This window comes from Solanum tuberosum, unplaced genomic scaffold (assembly GCF_000226075.1).
Source record: "Solanum tuberosum cultivar DM 1-3 516 R44 unplaced genomic scaffold, SolTub_3.0 scf00105, whole genome shotgun sequence".
Lineage (NCBI taxonomy): Eukaryota > Viridiplantae > Streptophyta > Magnoliopsida > Solanales > Solanaceae > Solanum > Solanum tuberosum.
This window is the reverse complement of record NW_006239031.1, coordinates 1,554,426-1,578,047: the sequence shown is the minus strand read 5'-3', so window position 1 is coordinate 1,578,047 and position 23,622 is coordinate 1,554,426. Positions and strand designations below refer to the sequence as shown.

At 35.0% G+C, this 23,622-nt stretch overlaps 3 long non-coding RNA genes across 4 annotated transcripts in view; all 3 read left to right on the top strand.

The window, feature by feature from the left end:
• Positions 1–623: 623 nt before the first annotated feature.
• LOC102591797 (uncharacterized) lies at positions 624–2,845 on the top strand. Of its 2 annotated transcripts, XR_001473648.1 has the most exons (4): positions 624–1,488; positions 1,619–1,701; positions 2,287–2,456; positions 2,554–2,845. It is a non-coding gene; the product is annotated as an uncharacterized lncRNA (long non-coding RNA). The 2 variants fall into 2 exon arrangements; XR_367432.2 differs by having other exon boundaries at positions 2,287–2,845.
• Positions 2,846–5,738: 2,893 nt separating this feature from the next.
• LOC102591351 (uncharacterized) lies at positions 5,739–11,301 on the top strand. The gene is made up of 4 exons (XR_001473647.1): positions 5,739–5,880; positions 6,993–7,143; positions 10,957–11,124; positions 11,242–11,301. It is a non-coding gene; the product is annotated as an uncharacterized lncRNA (long non-coding RNA).
• Positions 11,302–14,630: 3,329 nt separating this feature from the next.
• Positions 14,631–23,622, top strand: part of LOC102591562 (uncharacterized) — a 22,302-nt gene continuing 13,310 nt past the window's right edge. The window contains exon 1 of the long non-coding RNA XR_367431.2: positions 14,631–14,679. This is a non-coding gene — a long non-coding RNA (uncharacterized lncRNA). The remainder of the gene's footprint in view (positions 14,680–23,622) is intronic.

Genomic DNA, 23,622 nt, shown 5'->3' with positions numbered 1-23,622 from the left:
ATTGAGTGAACTTAAATTTCAGGTAACACTCTGTTCATATGAGATCATTGACCTCATCCTTCTTCTCGGCATTTGGTATTGACTTGTTTCTTGCCACTTCAGATAGAAGATTACTTGGATGTGGCTATCCTGTTCCAATGAGCGTTATGGCACCTGTATTGGAATTAGAATTTCGCAGACTTGTACTACTTTGTGTTTCTTCTAATGTCTACATAATCTGTATTTTTCTTGATATAAGCTGACCTAATGTTCATTTTTGCTGTAAATCTGAGATCATGTCTTGAGTTTTCTATGACTAGATCTGTTATGTTGCGTTTGTATGTCATGGGATTTAACTGCATTCTTAGCTAACTCCATCGTTATGAATTGTCAACACTTTTATGTTGCTTTGTGATTTCCTTTAGTGAACTCTATGTCCCAAAAGTTTGTGGAACTGTGATTTTGGGTCTTTCCTTGACAAATTCTTATGTTGATATTTGTAATACCCATGGACTAAGCCAGTTAGTTTCTGAACACTAGAATAGTGTTTCCTCATCATGTCGTCGTTTGGTAGAGTGTATAAATAATGCTTGTATTAGTTATGTTGAGATTATTTCTTATGCATTGTTTGATTTAGTGTATTAAAAAAATGCATTGCATAGCTAAGTTTCAAAATAAAATAAAATGCATTGCATAGCTTCTAGAAAAATATGTTCGTTTACGAAAGTACCTTCTAAACCTTAAATTTTTTATGAAACAATAATATTTACTCAACAAAGAGCAAACTTTAACAAGTACAGTTAGAAGAGCAGTTAACCAGTTGTATGAACTACTAGGAATACTCTGTATTTCCCCTGCTCCCTTATTTTTTGTGTAACATTTGTACCTTAAACCGCACATTTGTAAAAAGCTTGTCTCGTTCTTGTCCAATAAATGTAGATATAAACAAGATGTGTAGAGGAATTACATATGTCCTGTTATCTGATGCAATAGATTCGACGCTATAGTACAATGTAACCTGGAAAATTTAGCTTTTGGAGGTTTTGTGATTTCGATTCGCAGGTTCCTCATCTATTCCTCTCTCGTAATATGTTTTTTGTACTGAGAATCATGTTTCTGCTTGTAACTTGGACCACTTTTGTGCTTGTTTCAGTTTGTAACTCGTTTGTGCTAGTGTTTCATTCGCAGTGGCTCGTGCTCGTCAAAGGTAGTTTGAGTCATGAATTTGAAGATAATAGTACTCGACAAATTTTTGTTGTATGAATGAGGTTATTTTTTGTTTGATTCTTAATGTTTGTCTCATTTATATTATCAGTGGGAACATTTTGGAAATGGATTTTGAGCCATTTACTACTGTAACTTCTCCAATTTTTTGTGTTTTTCCTTTCCCATATATTTTTACTTTACCCTCCTCTTTTTTGAAATCGAAGAAGTAATCAATCAACAGCTAGATTGTTCTTTTCCACAGTGACCAATGCATACAGAAAGCCTTGTTACTTATGAACATAGGTAATTTTCAGCTTAGCGAAATTAGTTTTTCCTTCAATTGTCAATTTAAAAGCTACATTAAGACAATAACTTGACTCTTCTTTCCCCTTCTTTTAATTGTTAGACAATCTAATATATTCTTGTTGTACAGTTGCGAAGCAACTGACTAGTCTCTACAACACGGAGAAGTATGCAGAAAATTTCAAGCTTGGAACAACTATATGGAAATATGCAGTAAGTGTTTCAAAAGATGTTAACTCCTTTAATCTACCAGGAACGATCAGCTAAAGTATGTGACATGCCTCTTCACTGTATTATTTTCATTGTTGTTTTAGATCTTCTCTGTCGAATTTGAAAATCTTTGTTTATGGTTTCTCGCTGAATTGGAGTTTCCCAAATATGCTTGGTATGATTCCAGGGCTCCGGCTAAATATCAATGTCTTGGAGTTCTTCGTATGCTAATTTGCTAGTGTTGCTTTTTTATAACTAGTAATTCTACCTGTGATGAGTTATGACCATCAAAGACGATGAGATTTTGCATCTATAAGCTTTAAATATGTGGTCTGTCTTGCCTCTATAGTTGATGTTTTAGACTCAATATAGAAATAGAGTAGGAGTGTCTAGAGTGCATCTGTATATAAGGTTTGAGTACAACCCATGTACTTTTGTGAGATAATACATCGTTACCATTTTCAAAAAAAAAATATGTGGTCTGTCTTTGCTGGAGACATACGCACATCTTATGTGAATCACCCGAGCTCATCTTATGCTTATTTGCAACTGATCACAAATTTGATTTTTGTTTTGAATAATTCATAGGTATGGGGACAGCTTATGGAAAAATGAAGAGTGGTGTTGGAGTGGCGTCAATGAGAGTGATGAGGCCGGAGTTGGTGGTGAAATCAATTTTTCCTGTTGAGCACTTTAAACATTGTTGTGTGATCCTGTTGCGGGATTCTATGTGTGATCGCCAAAGTATTTAGTCCTTGGTATACTTTCGCATATTTAGAGCCTAATATATTATGCATTTGTTTTGTAAATTTTGCGTCAAGTAGAATACACCATGTGATCATTGTTACTATGCAGAGGTATTTGTACTTAATATTTCTAGCGAAGATGGTGGAGTAGACTTGACTGACTCGGTAAGGTTGGCGGTGGCAGAAGGTCGTAGCTCTGATTGTTTTGATACGTGTTGTCACCTGAGTCAAGTTGTGAGTTGAGTCAGGCATTGTGTACATCAAGACAACGTATCATTTTTTGTTTTTGTTTTTGTTTTTATGTTCTTTTTTATTTATCGAGAGTATTGTAAATTTGATGACATTTGGTATTAATTTATGTTAACTTCTTCATGATTTGCTTAAATCTTTGTATTTTTAATTCTGGAATATTTTATTAATTTAATTATGAATGTATTGGTAATTACTACAAAATTAGCATGAAAATTAGTTGTAGATTAATTTTATATAAACTATGAGAAATTGAATGTTCTTATTTCATCAAAAGTATTGCGAAGGTTATAACCCCAACAAAATGAAGTACTTAAATTTAATAGCTGAGGTTATAAACCCCCCACAAAATGAAATACGGACGTTAAGCCCCCGCTATTTGTTTGTCGCAAATGCTGCGCGATTGCTTTAAAACTGCCACAAAGTAATAGCGACAGCCCTAACAGCGGGGTTTCTAAAACCCCGGTAACAGCAAATTGTGGGGGTTCTAAACCCCCCACTATTTGTAATTTTGACTCCCATAAATTGGCCTATAAAATTTCATCCACCTTATCATATGTAACAACTGTATGAGCAGATTCATTAACCTTTTAAATTTGTTTTTTTTTCCCACTAATTCCTTTAATATGTAAAGCTGTCTACTCCTTTGTCATTTTCAATTATTTTTCTTCATTTAATCTTTTTATTGCATATTTTCTCCTCGTCCTGTCCTTCTTCACTCATCAACCTCTATTTTTTTGTTTTTTATTTTTTATTTTTTCTTTGAATAAACGGAAGAAGAATCTCTGATGAAAATAATTGATGTCATAAAATCAATCAGAATTCAATGGAGAATCCAGATGGGAACTCGTTTTTTAAAATATGATCCATAGTTTTATCTAGAAATACTTACCCTTTAAATCGAATAATTTATTCAAACTTTATCGTGGTAAAATTACTTATCTGCATGAAATGTACCGTATAATTTCTAAACAAAAAACAAGGGTGGTTCGAAAAATTGTATAAGAATAAATATAGAATAGAGTGTACTAATAATGTTATATGTGTTAGTTATACATCCTATAATACTAAATATGATGTATTAATTATTACTACAACATAAGCTCAAAATCGTAACAAATAAAGAATTAAACCATACTATAACTAATTAAATATTGGGATAGTGAAAAAAATAAATAAGTGTAGTAATATTAGCACATGCGTGATTTTAAAGCCTTCACTATATACATGTTTCCATTAGAGGGATTTGAGGAAGATGAGTAGCCCAACGTCTATTTTCATGGCTTTTTGGAGCTAAAGGCGATGAGGAGCCCTCTTGCCGTAACTCTCTTCCTTCTCCTCCTCGTTTTTTTTTGTAATGTAATGCCATTACGTTGACATACTGAAATTGTTATTGCAACTAATTGAAAATTTATCAAAGATTCAATATTCAAATAATTTTCTTCCCCTTTTCTTTCTAATCGGTACTTTATTCAATATTCAGTATGCAAGAATTTTGTTTTTAGACAATTTAGGAGAACCCAAGAACTCCCCCATATAAATATGTCAAATAGAAATTTCCAATCCTAGCAAGAATGTCACTGCAATTATCTTTTGATAGTAGTATTTTGGTCAGTGTTTATTTGATGGTTTGGAGTATGCTTAGTTCTTTATTTGAGGATGCAGCTATTAGGTTGTGAATAAAACCTATTTGGGGTAACAATAATTTGCTGCTTTCTTGGTTAAAAAAAGGGTTTTAAAAGGAGTAATCTTTTTATTGGATTGTTATTTTGGGAAAACTGGTCTAAATATTATTTGTGTTGTTTTACTCACACTTGATAGCAGTTGAAATGTGAAGGTTTTACGAGTATGGCGTTTACTGATATATTGAATATTAAAGATAGATAACAATTAGTGAATAGAGTAGGAGTTGAGATATTCGTGGGAACAAATGAGTAGAATTTCCAAGAATCTTTTCCGCCATTCCACAGCTAACCTAAGTATCATTTTGCTTCCCAGAGTAGCAGGCAAGTGTGGCTTTTGAATTTGGAGAGAAAAATGACTAATTTATTTCAGATATTCCAAACTTTGTTTCGAATATTCCAGAAAATTTCTAGAAGAATATGAGCAAACCCATGAACTAGATGGGAAAACATAATTCTAATATGGTACGAAACAGAAGATCACATGTTCTACATATACAAACTCAGTTTGTTGCATGGTTAACAGATTGTATCATTGGAAAAACAAAGAGTAAGAATGTTTAGGCAATAATAGGAAGTGCTACAGAGAGAGCAACTAACTTTGCGTTTGGAAGGAAAGAAATTAGAAAATTGCAAACGCCCAAGCAAGAGACAACTGGACATGTCCATGTTGTTTCGGGTGGAGATCTTATCCCTCAAAATGTCCACTAATAATGTCAAGAACTATGGGAGACATTCAGAGATATGTTTGATGGGAATCTGTATGCGAGGATTGATCCATTTTTCTTTCCACCCTCATTTCCAGTAGTTTCATTTTGCATAGCCACATGATCCAGTATATTATTGTTTATCCTAAAACAAAGCATAATGCAAGACATTATAGTTGTAATGACAAGCATATGTAAGTCAAATGCCCTTTGAGATGTCACAATGTATTCTACAATGAGGTCCAGAAAAACTAACAAACTTGTAGGTAAGCACACAGTGATAAACATCGGAATTGACATATTAAATGCACCTAAAAAGTAGAATTTGACATATATAATTCATGGAAATTCCATCCAATAAAACGGAACCATCCCCGGACCCTGCACATAGCGGGAGCTTAGTGCACCGAGCTTCCCTATTGAATCTTATGCATGCATCTCAAAATTCACTTATTGATATGGATTTTTTACAGGAACTTTCTTTGAGCAAGAGGCATTATCTTCTGCTATTGGAGGTAGAGACGACGAGCATTCTGAAGTAGTAGTTGGTGATACGAGCAGCATAGCTCCAAGACCTATCTCATTAGGAGGAATGTATTTGTTCCTTGCATAAATTAGAGTAACATCTTCACCACCGTTTCGTATATTTTCAAATTCTGATTCCTGTAGAATGTTATAAAGTTGCCTCTGGAGTCTTTAGACACGTGACAAAATGCATTGTGTAAGCTTTGATCTCTTTCTTTTTGGGACACTGTTAGGATTCCAGAAAGGATCCTTATCTGCTTCTCCCAACAAAAGGTAAATGTTAGTGCACATAAAACAATGAGGTACTAATACAATAGTTTTTATTTTTATTTTGGTCAAGCTAGTATATTTTGTATGATTAAGGTATAGTTGGACTGCTCAGTTCATATCTTTATTGAAAATCCAAATTACCAGAAATTTATCAATTTAAGTTTATTGTATAAAGGGAAGTTAGTTCTCAAAATTTAGGGGAGACACTATAATTAATGGCCTACGAGCAAGAAAGAAACCAAAGATTGTGCTTGTAGAGTATCATATAGTAATTACATCCCTACGGCTTATTTGGTAAAATCTTGAATGTGATTTGACATTACATAATTTGAAATGCACATCACAGTAATCGGAAAACGGCAAGAATTTCCTGCGTAAAAATAAATCCAAGTGTCGTGATTCTTTTGAGTATTAGTTACCGACATAAAACAACCACTTGGAAAGTGGGAGAATGCTGATAAAATTTTCTGTCTCACTGTTAAATTTGTTTTGTGGGATCTGTAGATTCTTCCCCTGTTTTCTGCTCCTTTTTTTTGGGGGTGGGGGTGATTCAAATTTTTCCATTTCTAATCAATAGAATAAGAGAAGTTTGTAGTTGGAATCTTTTGAATCAGAATAATATGCACTGCAGGATTACTTTTTAGGAAGGTGCATCTACAATGATTTGGTTGCCTAATTTCACCCATTTCATAATTTTATTTGACTAAGGTCTCGTTTGGTACTAGGAATATGGGATAACTAATCTTGGGGTTAATTTTAGGATGAGCTTATCCCATGTTTAGTTGGGATAAAATCATGGTATAACTTATCCCGGAATTAGCTATACCGGGATTTTAGTGTTATTTTTATCCCACATTGAGGGTGGGATAACAATCCGGGATAACTCGTTCCCCAACCAAACGTGCCCTAAGAGTTTTGCGCTTACTATCATGCAAAACAGAAAAAAGAAATTGGCCAGAAATTGCGTAGGAAGATATTAGTTTTCCATTTTTCTATAACCTATACACTTAAGAAAGGATTTGATTCAGAACATGTATCATATTTGCTGAGACAAGTTAAGTGCTCACTATATATGTGAAAGTATTTTACCATTTGTTTCTTCCATCTGCATGCAGATGACCGAGGATGATCCTGCTGAAACTAAGCTTGGTATGTTATTAAGTTCCTCTCCAAGACAAACTGAAGATCCCTCCGGTCCAGAAACCACTTCTGCAACTTCTAGCCTTTGGTCATCATGAGCTAAGAGACGCGTCGTCGTCTCAGAAGGTAACTGATAGCTCTGTGTTTCTCTGTTTGCATGTCTGGGAATATAGTTATGTAGTGTCCCCCTGCGCCACCTTGATCCACATGCATTGCAGAGCACTGATTTTTCAGGTGGCCCAGGTCTCCAATGGCGGGTTTCTGTTTGAGTTCCAAATTAATTAGTGTTTAAACTGGGATAAATATTGAGTATTGAATGATCATTGACAATGAAAATCTACTGTAAACAGGTATTGAATGTATTGCACGAGAATGGAAGTGTCATGAAACTAGAGTATTTATAATATTAGAAATAAGGGGAAATTTCCTTGTGTGAAACATGCATAGACTTTTAGAATGCTTCAACTGTATCTTTACTCACATTTTCATCACCATGTTAAGGAACCATACAAGAAAGTTGAACTTTGAGCTTGATGGTAGAAAGATTGAAAAAGATTTGCTTGATATGTTGAGGAACCATGCGAAATAGTTAATCTCTCGACATACTGCATATTTTTGCTTGCAATTTTAAGGAGCAATGTTACCATCTAAACCGACAGTAATTACGGGATAATATTAAACAGGGACTATCTCTTTTTCTTGCGCTCAATAGTAAACCCCCCTCAGCGGTGGATCTGCACTCCACTGCCCTGACCACCGGAGACCACGAACGATTTCCCCCAGAAAACCATGTGTCAGTCTTTCTTGTTATCCCTAGACTACTCCACCTGGGTAACCCCTCAAGATCCCTACCTCTTCTATTGTTGCTTTCTTGATGCAGTCAATTGTTTTAGCCCACATATTAATTGGGTCCCCACTAGTTCGCTTTTCTTCTTCGTCGTCTTAAACCTCTATTATTCCTCCTCGTCTAAGCTTTAACTAACGTCTTGTAAGCAACCTTCTTGGTTTTAATTGTTCTTTGGACATCTTCATTCCACCACCAATCCCTTTTGAGCCTCTCTGGATAACCCTTCGAGACCCCCTACACCTCTATTGTTGCTTCTCTGATGTAGTTTGTTGTCCTAGCCCATACACTATGTGTGTCCTCACTACTCTCTGAAATCCTCATAACCACTAACTTCTTCCCAATTTCCCAAGTGTTGGGTTGTAATCCCCTCTCTTGATCCAGTCATTTCATAAACCACTATCACATTTTCTAAGGAACAACGAATCTATCTGAATCTGAGCCACCACACTACAAAAGGTCACCAAGTGCTCCTCCCTCTTCTAGAAACTGGAATTAGCTATGATCAACTCGATAGCTTTGCGAAGTATAAATGTAAAACTCCTCCATTTCTATCCCCAAAGCTGAAAGTGCCTTGTACATCATATCCTCTCGAAGTGGTCCCTATGTGACTATTAAAATCCCCTCATAAAATTGGTTTCTCAGTACCCGGGATAACTCTCACGACCTCATCCAACTCCTCCCAGAACAAAGAAGGTTTTTTTGACCTCCTTGTCCAATCCCGTTTGCTGCACTTATGCACTAATTAATTTAATAGTTAGCCCTCCCAAAGCTAGCTTAATGAACATTAACTTATCATTCACCCTCTTAATCTCTACCGCTTGCTCCTTGAGTTCCTTCTCTACTAAATGCCTACTCTATTTCTACTCCTCGATCTTCTTGAATACCATAACTTAAATCCATCTACAACCCTCGCCTTGATTCCAACCCTTTTGGTGACTTGAACACAAGCTATATTGATCTTCCTCTTCATAAGAATCTTAACTACTCATTAGCTCTGGCTTAGATAGTTTGTATAGTTAGCCAGAGATTTTTTTGTAAGCTCAAATGCCATATCTTGTAAATTTTGCATCTTCTTGATGCTGTTATTAATACCACTTATCTTATCAAAAAAAAAAACTACTCTATCGACTTCCTCGTCAATGTCCCTATGTTTCAAGACCCAACTCTAAACTTAGGATCTCCTTTGGTACCCTTACCACCCCTGCCCCCCCGCCTCCCGCTGCCAATTAAGTACATGACCATAAAGTACATCACACCTTGATGCCACTAATGCCAGTTGTAGATTAATCAAGTGTGCAATAAACAACAAAAAATGGGCAACCCATAACGACAAATACCCTAAATCTTAACATTGACAGTCACACAATACAATGACGAAAAAAAATAAAAGTACTAAGCTATAGAAAAGATATTGTTCAAAGTGGGAACCAAAAAATGCAGTAGTATTTGTAAGGGTGCAGCAATAAATTCACTAACACAATATCAGATGAAGGAAATCAGTTTACAAGCAAGCAACAATAAAAACAAGAAGGAAAAAATGTATTGAGTAGGAAGTGATTCCAAGTCCTCTATGTTAATAACTAAACATTTACCCAAGTGCTCCATTTAGCCTTTTTATTGCATGGGTGCCACCACATAATATTATTGGGAGGATTTTTGGAACACTTTTCGGTCATTATGGGGTTGCACTAGGGATCGACCCTTAGCCTGTTTCTTTTTGCCTTAGTGATGGATGAATTGACACGATATATTCAATGGATGGGATTGTGGTTTGTGCCATTTACAGAAGAAATAGTATAGAATAACGAGACACAGGGTGGAGTTAACGAAAAATTATAAGTTTTGAAACAGATCTCAGAGAATAAAGTTTCCAGGTTAAGCAAAACTAAAATAAAGTATTACGCGTGTAACTTCAATGACGTAACACTTGAGGCAGAGGTGGATAGAACTTACGCTTGATGCCACAATGGAGACATGGACCTTGTCTACCCATAAGATCTGATAATGAATTATTCAGTTCAAATCAGGTTGAATTTGCTGCTGCTAACTTTTAGAGTTCGATTTGCTCTCAAAATCTAAAATGCCTGAGTGAGGTGACGGGTCAACATATATATAGACAGATAAGAATTTGGTAGACTATAGCTGGTCCCTTATATGGAAATATATTAATTATGATAGATTTTTCATTAACTTTTATCTATTCTGAATTATTCTTTTTCCCCTTATGACAGCTCATCAACTTTGATTGCAGTAATTTGTGAACTATTTACACCATTAACTCCAATGAGAGAAGTCTTAGATTCTCTATCAAATGAAAAGGGGGTGGGGATTTGATGCTTGGTCTGGGTGGGGTGAAAGCTGGATTTGGTGAATCTTCATAATTTTTGGCCTTCAATCTAGTGGTCAAGGCTTATTAAGCAACAAATCTTAAGTCAAGGAAGTGTTAAATAGTTTCAAGATGATAATTCAAAGATCTAAGAGTGAGCAAATAAAAGAGTTGTCTAATAATAAGGACGTATAATCTATGTTGCTCGGACTCTTCAAAAATGTCAATGGGTGCGTGTCGAATTTGCCAATAGTAGTTTATTTTTGGAGAATCCGACATGGGTGCAGCATCAAAAGTGAGGAGTCTGCGCAGATCTAGAAAAGAATGACTACATTCAATTTCTTTCCAATAATGTTTTTTTACATCCATTTCCGCTTGCACTAGTACATTATTGTTTCATTTTGCATAGCCACATGATCCATTATATTATTGTTTTTTCTGACACAAAGTATAATGCAAGACATTGAAGTTGTAATGACAAGCATATGTAAGTCAAATGCCCTTTGACTCACGCATCTAATTTACCACGAGGTCCAAAAAAACTAACAAACTTATAGGTAAGCACACGGTGGTAGACATCGGAATTAACGTATTAAATGCACCTAAAAAGTATAATTTGACATATCTAATTCATGGAAATTCCATCCAATAAAACGGAGCCTTCCCAGGACCCCCGCACATAGCGGGAGTTATAGTGCACTGGGATGCCCTATTGAATCTTATGCATGCACCTCAAAATTCACTTAGAGATTTGGATTTTCTACAGGAACATTCATTGAGCAACAGGCATTATCTTCTGCCATTGGAGATAGAGACGTTGAGCGTTCTGTAGTAGTAGTTGGTGATACGAGCAGCATACCTCCAAGACCAATCTCATTAGGAGGAATGTATTTGTTCCTTGCATAAATGAGAGTAGCATCTTCACCACTGTCTGGTATGTTTTCAAATTCTGGTTCTTGTAGAATATTATAAAATTGCCTTTGGAGTCTTTCGACAGGTGACAAAATGCGTTGTGTAAGCTCTGATCTCTTTCTTTTTGGGACTCTGTTAGGATTCCAGATAGGATCTTTGTCTGCTTCTCCCAACAAAAGGTAAATGTTAGTGCACATAAAACAATAAGATATTAATACATAATTTGACAAGCACATCACAGTAATCGGAAAACGAAAGGAATTTCCTGCGTAAAAATAAATTAATGTGTCGTGAATCTTGATACAAGCTTATCAAGTTGTCTTAGAGCTCGTGGTGTAAATGATTCTTTTGAATATTAGATACCAACATATAACAACCACTTGGACAGGGGAAGAAAGAAATTGTCCAAAAATTGAGTAGGAAGATATTAGTTTCCACTTTCTTAATACTCGTACGCTTAAGAAAGGATTTGATTCAAAACATGCATCATATTTGCTGAGACAAGTTAAGAGCTCTCTATATATGTGAAATATTTTACCATTTGTTTTTTCCATCTTCATGCAGTTGACTGAGCTTGGTATGTTATTCATTTGCTCTTCAAGACAAGCTGAAGATCCCTCCTGTCCATAAACCTCTACTCCAACTTCTAGCTTTTGGTCATCACGAGCTTAGAGACGCGGTTTCATCTCAGAAGGTAACTGATAGCTCTGTGTTTCTCTGTTTGCATGTCTGGGAATATAGTTATGTAGTGTCCCCCTAACGCGCCACCTTGTTCCACAAGCATTGCAGAGCACTGGTTTTTCAGGTGGCCCAGGTCTCCAATGGGGGGTTTCTGTTTGAGTTCAAACTTAATTAGTGTTTAAACTGGGATAAATATGAATAAAATTCTTACAGGTCAGAAACTAAAGCAAGATGATTATTGACAATAATTTTCTATAAAAAAGGTATAGAATGTATTGCACGAGAACGAAAGTGTCATGAAACTAGAGTATGTATAATATTAAAATCCAATTCCCAAACAGATGCTATATGTGCAAAAAAGAGGCTGAAACCCCTAGACACCTTCTTCTTCATTGTGAGGTGGCCTCAGAATTATGGAGCATGTTTTTGGGTCACTCTGGCATCAATTGGACCACACCGCTCACTGTTAAGGATGCATATGAGAGTTGGAGTCTATGGAAAGTTGAACAAAGCCATCAAGAAGATCTGGATTATGATACCTGCTTGTATTTTTTGGTGTATTTGGTTAGAGAGGAACAAGAGATGTTTTGATGGAGAGTCAACTGCTTTAGGCATTTTGAAGACTAGGTGCACTGAAAATTTGTTTAGTTGGACCAACTTGTATCATGCTGTTAATGCAGAACAACTTCAGGATTTTACTAACTCATTAGCTCTGGTTTAGATAGTTTGTATAGTTAGCCAGAGATTTTTTTGTAAGCTCAAATGCCATATCTTGTAAATTTTGCATCTTCTTGATGCTGTTATTAATACCACTTATCTTATCAAAAAAAAAATATTAAAAAAAAGAGGAAATATCCTTGTGTGAAACATGCATTGACTTTAAGGATATTTCAACTGTTTCTTTACTCACATTTTCATCACCATGTTAAGGAACCATACAAGAAAGTTGAACTTTGCCATAACCACGAGCTTACGTTGGGCCGTAAGTTCCCCTCTCCTGATCCAGTCATTGCTTAAACCTCTATCACATTTTCTAAGGAGAAAACAATCTATCCGAGTCTTAGCCACCACACTACAAAAGGTCCTCCCTCTTCTAGAAACTGGAATCAGCTATAAAAATCATCTCGATAGCTTTCGCGAAGTTTAAAAGAAAACTCCTCCATTTCTATCCCTAAAGCCGAAAGTGCCTTTTACATCATCATATCCTCTTGAAGTGGTCCCTAAGTGACTTCTAAAATCCCCTCATAAAATTAGTTTCTCAGCACGCAGGATAACTCTCACAACCTCATCTTATCCCTCCCAGAACAAAAAAGTTTTTTTTGACCTCCTCGTCCAAATCCGTTTGCTGCACATATGCACTCGTTACGTTAATACTTTGCCCTCCCAAAACTAGCTTAATGAACATTAACTTATCATTCACCCTCCTAATTTCTACCGCTTGCTCCTTGAGTTCCTTGTCTACTAAAAGCGTACTCTATTTCTACTCCTCGATCTTCTTGAGTACCATAACTTAAATCCATCTACATCCCTGGCCTTGGTTCCTACCCATTTGGTTTCTTGAACACAAGCTTTATTGATCTTCTTCTTCATAAGAATCTTCACTAACTGTATCAATTTCCTTGTCAATGTCCCTATGTTTCAAGACCCAACTCTCAACCTAGGATCTCTCTTGGAGACTTAAGTTTTCAGGTTAAGAAATACTAAAACAAAGTATTTCGCGTGTAACTTCAATGACGTAACACTTGAGGAAGAGGTGGAAGTGAGGAACGACTCACAAATCCTATCCAAGACCAAGAGAAGAAACTTCAAGTATCTTGGGTCCATAATTATAGGCTTATGATGTCTCACATCATATTGGAGTAGGGTGGGTAAATTGAAGGCACACATCCCGGGGTACTTCGCGATAAAAATGTGTTGCCATGGCTTAAAGGTATGTTCCATAAAGTGGTGGTTAGACCTAGATTGTTGTTTGGGTTAAGGGGTTGTTCATGCTTGTGGTGCATGTAAAAACCCTAGGGAGTGGTGAAGAGTGGTGTTTTGGGGGGTACATCGTCTAGAAAGTAAGGACGATGGTTGTCAAAAGATTAAATAATTGGGAACTAAATGTGTATGGATGGTAGGGATTGGGTACCAAATCCACAATTTATCCTAAATGACCTCAGTTCCTGTTAGACTAATGCAGATGTACTGAAAATTAATTACATTTGGCTCGAGAGATGAGAAAATTAATGTACTCTATGTATTATTTTTTAACAGATGCACCATTTTAATGTAAATTTGGGTATCTAGTGTTTATGCATGTGAGTCTTCATAAAATAATTTATTTGCTGAACATCAGGTACATAAATCTTAAGCATAACTGAATCAAGTATCCTGTAAAGCATGAGATTATTGATAAACATAAAAGATGGGATATAGGCGGTGAACAGAACTTACGCTTGATGGCACAATGGAGACATGGACCTTGTCTACCCATAAGATCTGATTATGAATGATTCAGTTCAAATCAGGTTGAATTTGCTTCTGCTAACCGTTAGAGTTCGATTTACTCTCAAAATCTAAAATGTCTGAGTGAGGTGATGGGTCACAGTATATATAGACAAATAAGAATTTGGTAGACTACAGCTGCTCCTTTTATGGAAATAGATGAATTATGATGGATTTGTCATTAACTTCAATTTCTTTCGAATAATGCTTTTTCACATCGAGAAAAGAACTACTACATTCAATTTCTTTCCAATAATGCTTTTTTACATCCATTTCCCCTTGCACTAGTGCAATAATCAAATCGACTGTTTTGCCTAAATATAAGATGGTCTCATTATTACTCTGCTGGTTAGAGTTGTAGTCCATACAGGTGGCTCCGTGATTGATAATTGGATAAATTTCTTATTTGGTAAGTATGCCTGAACTTGTGAATTAAATTAAGAAGATACAGGTATTAACATAGAGCTGGCTGTTTCCTTGGAAATACTCTTTAAGACTTTGGCTCCTTGATTCTGATATTCTGGTGCACCCGAAAACCACTATACTGTGCGGTTTGCAAAAGCTCAAGCATCTTAAGGCAATGTTGCCCTAGTAAAAAAGGATTTTAAATAGAACAAACCACGTTTGTTGTATTATCAGGACAAAATTGTTTACTAGAAGAACAAACAAACATTTTCAAAAGAAAACAAAACAAAAAAATAAACTTTTGTCGTTTTTCTTTTACTCAAACCAAAATTGAACCAACTTCTACATTAGCCCCCAAATTCTAAATATTATCAATTTAACCCTCTTCTCGTAAATGAATTTACTGTTTCATAACCTTCTTTTCCAGAAAGAAATGAAATGAAAATCAATTTCCAAAAACTTCCCAATAGTCTGTTTGAGCACACCTTAGTGAGTTGCCAAATCATGAATGTTTCTCATGTTTTTCTTAGCAGTTTTAATGTCAATTTAAGAGGTCCTTATCTCAAAATTAGTCCTGAAAACTCGATTCACAATTTTTTGGTAAGATGATACTGACTATCGATTTCCTTGTTCTTGAAATGCAGATATCCTATTATTGTCTTTGCAACCGTTTTATTGTTTAATCGACTCGGTTATGAATGTGTCCTTTTTTAAGTGAGAGTTTCCCTGCTACTAAGATGCAGCAACGACATACTTATTTTTTCCATCTTACCATGCTTGCACATTTATATTTCACCATTGGCAGAATTTTGTGTACCTACCATATGGATTTTTCTTTATGTCATGCTTTTTCAGTTTTACCATGCTTATGCATTTATATGTCGCTATTGACAGAATTTCGGGTATCACATGGATTTTTCTTTGTCATGCTTTTTCCATCTTTCCATGCTTGCGCATTTATGTCCCCATTGGAAAAATATCGTGTATCCAAGCCATATGGAGTTTTCAATAACAACCACTATTTATGCCTCACTTCAAGCAAGTTGGGGCAACTCTATGAATCTTCGTTATCTTGCTTCATTTAAAATCATCTCATCATGCTTAGTGATGTAAAAATATTTATTTCCTATTTAAGATTACTAATGTATTACACATGCATAGGAGCGAGGGCTTTTACCCAGCGCGCACCCAAAGGTTTGCGGCTGCGGGTTTTCCTTGTCTTAAAAAAATGTATTACACATGCATATTACATAATATATAGAATATCACTACAACTTTTGAATGCTTGTATGTGGAATTAGGGGAAAAACAAGGAAGAAATTGTACAAGCTAGCCAAAGCGATGGAGAGGAGGGCACGTGACCTGGACCAAGTGACGTGCATCAAGAACGAGGTCGACGAAGTATTAGTTTAGGAGACACTCATTAGACGAAGTTGATTGTCATACTTCTATATACTCTTGAATGAAGCAGAGCACATTCTGGTGGGAGATATAGTAGATTCCGAGAGGTGTCATGATTTTGGGTATTGTAGGTGTATAAAGGTTGAAAAGGTTAATGGTGCTATTCGTAGGATGCATAGGGAAGAGCGAACGGGCCTGGTGAGATTCCGATGGAAATTTGGAAGACGGTGGGAAGGACATGTAGAGAGTCATTCACTAGGTTGTTTAATATCATTTTTAAGACCGTGAAAAAGGCTAAAGAACGGATGTTGAGTACAATTATCCATTTGTACAAAAACAAAGGTGACATTTCTTAATCGCAACAACTATAGGGGTATCAAACTGCTAAGCTACATTATGAAAGTTTGGGAAAGGGTGGTAAAGATGAAGGTGAGGAGGAGTATGTTTATTTTTGAGAATCGATATAGATTTATGTTAGGACGCTCGACTACAAAAGTCATTCATCTTTTAAGGAGACTGGTGGAGCTGTATAGAGAGCGGAAGAGGATTTGCACTTGGTGTTCATTTACCTAGAAAATGCTTACGACTAAGTCCCAAAAGAGGTCTTATGGAGATGCTTGGAGGTTAGAGGCTTACCTGTGGCGTCTGATCAAGGAGATTTATGTTAGAACTAAGATTATGATAAGGACATAGAGAGGAGACGCAGAGAACTTCCCAATTGTGATGGGGTTGCACAAGTGATCAACTTTTAGCATGTTTTTATTTGCTTTGGTGATTGATGAATTGACATGGTACTAAGGTGAGGTGCCATGATGTATGTTATTTGTGGATTACATAATTTTAATTGACAAGACTCGCTTAGGAGTTAACGCTAAGCTATAGGTTTGGAGACAAAATAAAGGGTTCAGGTTGAGCATGATCAAGACATAATACTTTTAGTGCAAGTTCACTGACGTAACCATGAGACTCACATGAAAGTGAGGCTTGATACCAGGACATCCAAAAGAGAGGAAGTACCAAGTATGTTGGGTCTATTATCTAAAGAAACGAGAATGATATCACACATCGTATTGTTGCAAAGTGGATGAAATAGAGGTTCGCTTTTGAAGTTTTGTGTGATTAAGAGAAGGGGCCACCAAAACTTAAAGGCAAATTCTATAGAGTTTGACCAACTTTGTTGTATGGGGCGGAATGTTGGACAAGGTGGAGCTCACCTCTATCACTTTTTTTCCCCGAAGCGAGGCATAGAAGAAAAAGTGTGTGCTTCTACGACTGAAGCGAAAAGAGAGTAAGGAACGAAAGGCGTGTATTAGCGAGTTTGACTGTTGCGACGGGTTTTATATTAAAATTTTGTAAAAGCATACTCATGCGACTTCTCTTCCTAAACATTTGTTTAGAGTTTGTTGCTCCCAATTGCACACGCAAGATTACGTGGTCGCGTGAGTAATATAGTTCCTTTTAGAAACGAGTTATCGTACCCAAGAGACTTAAGATCAAGTTATATTTGCTAACTTAATTCCACAATTTGACAAGACTATCTTTAAAAGAGGGTGAATGTTGTTTATTACTACTACGACTAATTTAATAAATAAAGTAACTAAAGCGAACGACTTCAAATTGATGTTTTAAACAAGTAAGAGACAATTCCAGGGCTGTAGCATGCATTGGATTTCATGTATCGTATCTCAGTTGATGAACTAATTTAGGTTATCAAGTTACTGATTTACAGGGTTGATTATATGATCATGGTCTCCCGACCTCTAATCGCCTACTCCAATTAGTTGTCTAACTACATCGTTGAGTGGGGATAGGCAGTCCTAATTGGCGAGCATTTATATTTCATCTTATTTCGTAACCAAGCTAGGTGTTCGTCCGAGCATCACTCCTAAACACATATCAACCCAATTTAATGGAAGATCAAGCTTTCTATATTCGTTGGTCTATCTGCCTTAGCTTCTCCTGAGTTTAAGAGTAGACAAGAGATTTATTTCATTAGTGATCAAGCATGAAATACTAAAACAAGAACATAGAAGTAACTTGTAAGCGATAACCTTGAATTAATTTAAAACCTTTGACACTCAACAATCATTTTAGCTACATCCCCAGAACAAGGGCGTTTAGCCACTCATAATATTCAAAAACCGCAAAATAATATTGTTCATGCGATTTTCAAAATAAAGAAAGAGTTAGAGAATTGAAACCTATTACAAAACGTTAATCCTTGCTCTTGCACACCAAAAAGAAATCGGACCCCTACTAAATAACCATAAGGTCCTATTTATAGAGTTAAGGAAAAGTATTTCCAATTCCGGTCTAATAAGGAGTCCTAATTAAATAAACTTTCGCTGGGCACGTCAGGCAAAGGCTGGAGCGCTGCGCCACTCAGTGCTTCAGCCTTCAGTAGTTCTTGCTCTGGTGCGCTGTGCCAGTCAGTGCGCCTGTGACGCGCCTCAGTAGTTTTTGCCTTGGTGCCTCGCGCTAGACAGTGCGCCTCAGGAGGTCGCCAATAGTTGTGGCCTTGGTGCCTCGCGCCAGACAGTGCGCCCCAGGAGGTCACCAGTAATTGTGGCCTTGGCGCCTCGCGCCACACTGCAGTGCTCCTCAATCCATCTGCGTGCTTTCTCACCCCTCCTTCGCTCATATCGACTTTATTCACCTTGAAAATTCCTGCACCACCTAATCACGTGTCTTAGTGCACAATCATAGCAAGTTAGACAAAACAAAGTTAATAGTCTCAAGATAATTCTAATTCAACACCTAACGTGGTCAATTAGTGGCAAATTGGGATATAAATATGCCTAAGATCAGAGTTCAACTGCTAGGAGCCTGTGACTTCTCTTCAAGGTAAGTTCTTCTCTTCTCATCTTTTTTTCTATCTTCTCCTCTTCTTCTTATCTCTGTTTTCTCTGCTGCTACTCAACTGCACTGCTGGTGCTGGGTTGCTCTTTTTTCTCTTCTTCTCTATTATTTTCTTTAGTTTGCTCTGTTTTTTTCTCTATTCATCAAAAAAGAGAAAAACATATTTTGTAATTTCTTTGTCTGTTCTAACAAATAATAAATGCCATATTCCATAAATTCTAGAAAGAAGTAGGGAAAAAGAGAATTCAAGAGGCCCATAAGTATCAAAATAAAGATAAATACGAGTGCACTAACTTGATATTTTGGTATTATTGTAACAAAGGAGCTTCCAGAGTCTCGTTGTGCAAACTTTTTCTGCTTTGTAATGTTTTTCGCTGTATTTTGTCTCTGTTCTGCTTTTTTCTGTTTAGTGATGTTTTTTGTTATTTATCTATGCAAATTCAATATTTTTTATGATTGTATTAAATTGGTTAGGACTCTCTTGCATAATTGATATAGAATTTGGTTATAAACTTCACTACTGCTGAGAGGAAATGTAACACATGGTGTCTGAGAGACTTTGCACTTGTGAGTTGTAATGATTTCAGTTCATATGTCAAACTTGTTCTAAGTAGTGCACTGCTTTTAAGGTTTTCACACACATCATGTTTTTTTATCTGGTACTGGAGTATGTTTGAAGCTTATTAATGACTAAATGGTGAACTTCTTTGTCTGTCTTCAGATGCAGGTTCGCTAATCAAATAATTGGCATTGACTACAATTTGGATGGTCTCCCCGGCTCAATGGAAAGACAACCCCTTTCTACACTTCATCAAAGATGAAAATCATGCCTTTCCTCCAAATACCATTTGCGCCAATCAAACTCATGATAGGCGAGCAAAATCACGCACACATGGTTTAGCGGTTTGATGTGCTCTTTGATCTTATTCTTCTCCAAGACCCGATGTGTCGTGCTTCTTTAGCTTAGTGGGACTTTAAACACGCTTGCGTGAAAGAAACACAGATGTTTTGGCTTAGCCTCTGCCTCTTTGTGATGATTTAACAAAGTGACCATACCTATAGAGTTGAACCATCAATTATGTAATTTCTCTAGTATGTAATAGGAAAGAGACTTGGATATTTGTTGTTTAATTTTATATCGAGAAGAATTTGATTTTCATCTTGATAACATCTTATATGAGCAAATTAATGATCAATATATAGTGGCATATTGATTCTTGAAAGAAACATTAAGCACAGCAAGTAACCAACAAAAAATGCACATTTTGAGGGGGATTGCATCTTTTTATTTTCACTTTTTTTCTCTCTTTTGAGTAAATTAGGATATTGCTTTGGACTGATTTTTCTTGACTTGGGGTTTATTGAAACTAATCTTTCTATGTTAAAGCTAGTGTAAGGTCTACATATATTCTATCCTCTCCAGACTCACTTAATGGAATTGGTATGTTGTTGTTTTGATAAAATTAGGGGAAATGGAACTAGGAAATTACAAGATGAGGAATCAAATCCTACCAAAATGTTTAGAAAGCCAACTAACTGAGTTGCTATTCTTTAATAAAAGGAAAATAATACCTCATTTAGCTTTTGAATGGGAACATAATTCACTTGATTGACATTCATTTTAATACCAAAGAGAATGGTGAAAAGCACATATTAAGTATCATATTTGTATAAGGTTCATAATTGAATAACTTTTATAAATGAATCATCATTAAATGTGTATCGAGAAACACCTCGATGTTGAGTAGATTAAATATTTGCATCAAATCATTTCTAGGTGTTTGATTATTTTCCTATAAAATTTCATCCACCTTAGCATATGTAATAACTATATGAGCTGATTCATTAACCTTTTAAAATTATTATTTTTTCACTAATTCCTTTAATTCACTAAGCTCTCTCCTTTTTAGTCGTTTTCAATTAATTTTCTTCATTTATTCTTTTTATTGCATATTTTCTCCTCGTCCTCATCCTTTTTCATTTATCAATATCTATTTTTTTTTTCTTTGAATCTACAGAAGGATCTTTGATGAAAATAATTGATGTCATCTAATCAATCCAAATTCAATGGAGAATCATGATGGGAGTTCATTTTTTAAATAATGATCCGTAGTTTTATCTAGAAATACTAATCTTTTTAATCAAATAATTTATTCAAACTTTATCATAGTAAAATTATTTATCCGCATGAAATGTCCGTTATAATAAGGGTGGTTTGATAAATGGGAAAAAAGAGAAATACACCCCAAATTATTGGAAATGGTATACCTATACCCTTTGTTATACTTTTAGTACATCAATGTCCTTACAGTCCAATTCAGTAGAGAAAACTTGCATGAATATTCAATTAACGTGTGTTATTTAATCTGTACTAATAAATACTTATAACAATAACTTTGCAGAAACATAAACAACAAAGTTTAAAGCATGTACTCAAAAAAAATTAATAACATAAACATAAATTAATGACAATAAAAAACATACCAAAATCTGTAACAATAGAATGAAAAAGAAAGGAAAAATCGAGCCCACTGAATGCACAACGTCCCTTAAGGAAGCTATTCCCCTTTAGTACCCGAGGTTTGAAGTAATATATCTTCTCATGATAGAACAATTTTATTCACTAGTGAATTGATACAAAAACAATAGTGTCAATGGGCCACTCCACATGAGCAAAGTAAACGAATATTTAATTGTGCAGAAAATGAAGAAGTTCAGAATTTTCGTTATTTTAAAATGAGAGGAAATCCCTCTATTTATAGACCACAAAGGCTAGTGTGAACAAATGCTTATTGTACCTTATCGGAAAGGTCACAACTCTTTGACAAAGTTACAACCTTTCGAAAAGATCACAACCTTTCATAAAAGTCGCAACTCTTTAAAAAAGTCGTAACTTTTTAAAAAAGTCGTAACTTTTTATAAATGTCACAACTTTTCATGAAAGTCGCAACTCTTCATATTTCATTCACACCTTTTAAAATCCAACAATGTGTACTTCATTTATCAATTCAAAGGTCTAATAAATGACATTGACCTTCAATCTATATTGTACCATCCCTAGACAAAAAAATGATTAACTCAAAACACCAAAGGTAAAGTAAGATTATGGAGAAACGGTAGACTAATGCATGTATACATAGGGTTAAAGGAGAAACAATCTCAATTCCAAAATTAAAAAGAAAATTCTCAAGGTTTAGCTGTTATATATACACTTGCGCCAACTAGCTCACATAGTTTGGCCTAATATTTTATTCTGATATTAGTTGGTTAAACTTATGTTTGACCTAGTACTCCTATCTGACGATCAGTTGCTTAAGTAAGTTCAAAGGGGCTGATATTTATACATATGGAAGATTTGGTAGAGGCTTAATTTGTAAGATGGTGGTGAGGGTTTTGAAGGATTTTGAGAGGAGGGGTGACTGATTTTGAAAATAAATAAATTTAAAAAGGAAATCGTGGTTTTTGATGGCGCCACGTAGATGGACTTAGTGTACCAATAATACTATATGTATATGTTATATATCCTATAAAACTAAATATGATGAATTATAATTATTATAAGTCTCCACTAACTAATTAAATATTAGCGAAGTAATACTAGCCCATGCGTGTTTTTAACGCCTTCACTATTTAATTGTCTTCACTATATGTGTTTCTTGGCATTAGAGGGCCCAAGGCTGGTTTGATAAATTATAGGGAAAATAGCAATTAAGTCATAATACCTAACATAATTAGTCAAAATAACAACACTTTAAAATATTTATTTAAAATGGCAGAATGACAATATTTTTATAAAATAATATGTATTCAGATTTTAGTATTTAAAATTAATTTTATTTATGGAAAGAGTCCTATATTGGACCAAATTATATATCAATAACCGTTTAAAGAAAAAAAAATTAAACCAATACACATTAACCTTTTTTCAACTCCATTCACGTTTCTTCCCCACTTTTCATGTTTCTTCCCCACCTTTCACGTTTCAAGTTTATCTTTCTTCAAGGTGCTAAATTGTCATCAAGAAATCTTCTTTATTGTTAAATGAAATCTATTTATTAATTCAAGCAGATTTCTCGATTGGCAAGGTAATTTCCATTATCCATTTTAATTTATTTTGATTTGATGTTTAAATCACCGATTTTATATATTACGGATTTCCAATCGAATTTTTCAATTTTTATGTGATTTTGTTTAGTTATTCATCAAATAGTTATGATTTTCAAATTTTTCAAATTTTTTTGTGATTTTCTTTTAATTTTTCAGATTTTGGAGAATCTAGAAATTCATATGTATGTTTATTTTGTTTGATATTTAATACATTCTAATTTTTTGATAATTTCAAATTCAAATTATCAAAAATTTTGTTTTCTATATTTGAGATTTAGTAGATTGTAGTAACTACATTAGCACACATACATCATATATTGTTTGATTTTTTTTATTACATTCATATTTAATAATTTCGAATTTTGCTTATAGGGTTACTAATGCACAAGTGAATACGGATTCAAATTCGGTTTTGATGGAAAAAAATCGGAAAAAACAACATAGTAGATGAAGAAGAAGAAGAAGAAAGACAAAAAAGAAGAAGGTTACAAAATTGTATTCATACCACAATTGTATTCATATTAATTTTTGTTTGTCAATTGTTTTTCTTTTACTCATCATTTGTATTTTTATTTTAAAA